Source organism: Saccostrea cucullata, unplaced genomic scaffold (assembly GCF_032062105.1).
Source record: "Saccostrea cucullata isolate Sc308-1 unplaced genomic scaffold, CSIRO_AGI_Scuc_v1 ctg483, whole genome shotgun sequence".
In the NCBI taxonomy this organism is placed as follows: Eukaryota; Metazoa; Mollusca; class Bivalvia; order Ostreida; family Ostreidae; genus Saccostrea; species Saccostrea cuccullata.
Window position 1 is genome coordinate 197731 of NW_026929240.1, and position 2410 is coordinate 200140.

Sequence of the window (2410 nt, forward strand, 5' to 3'; positions counted from 1 at the left end):
CATAAATTCTAAGGTATTATTACGTTCATTGGTGTGTGTTTCTGTCCAACCTTAATGGTTCCGCTTCAATAACCTCGCACTACCTGTGCCTTTTTTTTGTTATTTACTTTACCGTTAATTAATGTCTTTTACTCGTCCATCACAACCACAAGATCGTGTGTTGAACTTTTAATTAATATTCCCTTTCACACATGTTAAATGAATTGTGACGCAAAAAATGAGCATTTTCGCAGGTTTTATACCGCATACCATTTTTCAATGTTGTTTACATACATGTTGCAAGTAAAACAATTATTTATGATAATTAATTTATTTACCTGTTCTGCAGGATTGTATTGGACACAATTTCATCTTAAATATAATATTTCATTTCATATTCAATGACAACGCCTACTTGCTGGACAAAAACAGAAAGAAGACAGCAATATAACTAACACTTAATTAAATTTATTTGCCTTGACATAAAACACCTTGAATATGGTATTGTGAGAATATTTTATTAAGTGTCCAGTACATATAACAAGCAAGTGAAAGTAAATAGAATCGGAAACTAGACAATTTTACTTGCTGAATTTTCCCTTAACATACATGTATATCAATCCAAATAACACTATTTACGTTGAAAGGAAATTGATCACTTGAACAGATATAATCAACTCTTTGGCGATATATGTACTTAGCGGTTGCAAAAGTTAAATCTATCATTTTTGTAAAAATTCTTGCCCTTACTCAAATACCGGCCACAGGTTTAGTCAAATAGTTGTTATCTCTACAAATCTGTTAGAAGCGTAGCAGACCAAAAAGAGTCTTTGCTCATGAATGCATGGAATGTGCAAAATGTGTTTCTAGTGAAAAGTTGTGGAGGACCTTCTTCTGCTAATGACTTTAATTGATATTGTCTTCCTAAGTACCTACAAATGATACTAGTGCTAATTGTAACGGGAACCGTTACAGATGTTCCCCAAACGCTCCCCAAGTCCCTTTTGGTGCCATATTCCCTGTAAGCCTTATTCAATAAGACAACATCTGTGCACTTTTGACTTTAACAACGTTTTCCCAAAAGAATACCAATTATATTCAAATTTTAACATTGCACGCGTGCCCATGTGAATGCACGTGCGTAGTGATCATATAACCTTGTCTACACTTTCTATATATTTAATATACTTTATATTAGAGCATTTAGTCCAAAAGTATTAAAAATAACTCATTCAAGTGTATTTTTGTAAAATGCGTGCACGTGCATGATTACCATACCTTCTAGTAGGGGGCCCTTATATCTATCTATGTTCTAAATCCAATCCTGTTTGGTTGAAAACCAAGGGAATTATAGCCATTTCAAGTTTCAGCCAATCAGATCGCAGCACACGTGCATCCACGTGATTTCAAGAATTTTTTTCTAAATCATATCGTAGAATATCCTAATGCATGACTATGTTTTAGATTTCAAAACATTTCGTCAAAAAACAAAGGAGATATAGCCATTTAAAGTTTCAGCCAATCAGATTGCAGCACACGTGCATGCGCGTGATATCTTGAATTTTTTTCTAAATCATATTGTAGGATATCCTTATGCATGACTACGTTTTAAATTTCAAAGCATTTTGTCAAAAAATAAAGGAAATATAGCCATTTAAAGTTTCAGCCAATCAGATTACAGCACACGTGCATGCGCGTGATTTCATGAAATTTTTTATATGTCATATTGTAGGATATCCTAATGCATGACTATGTTTAAAATTTGAAAGGGTTTCATCAAAAAACAAAAGAGATATTGAGATTTTAGTTTCAGCCAATCAGAGCAAAGCGCACGTGCACGCGCGTGAGTTCGGTCTAATTTGACAGTGTCATTATATTAACAATATTAATATATCCTCATGTAATGAGTTTCAAAGCATTTCATCAAAAAATGTAAAAGTTATGGCTATATTAAGTATATCAGTCATTTAACTCACTTCACGCGCCCGCACGTGCAGGCGTATGCGCGCAAAATGACCTTCGTTCATCACATCTACACAACACACCTATTAACCCTAAAAAGGTTTTAACTTAGTTTGGTGAACAGTTTCTGAGAACACTTCCGGACAAAAAAAGTCCGGAGAAGAAATAAGAAGAAAAAAGAATAATAATAATAATAATAATAATAAGAAACAGATAAAAACAATGTTCCCCAACCTGGGGAACATAAATATACCGTAAAGCGGGTTTTCTTGGCGGGTGTAAAATTTGGTGATCTGTCTGCTATTCCAAAAAGGTACTATTCCAATAATTTAGGCGTAATTTACCGGCATTTTAGCGGACACAGTGTTTCAACTCTTTGCAGATGGACACGAAGAAGATTACTGACTATTTTAGCGATTATAATGCTTGGTCTACTATTCAGTCACTGGATCCCCTACTACTAGGAATC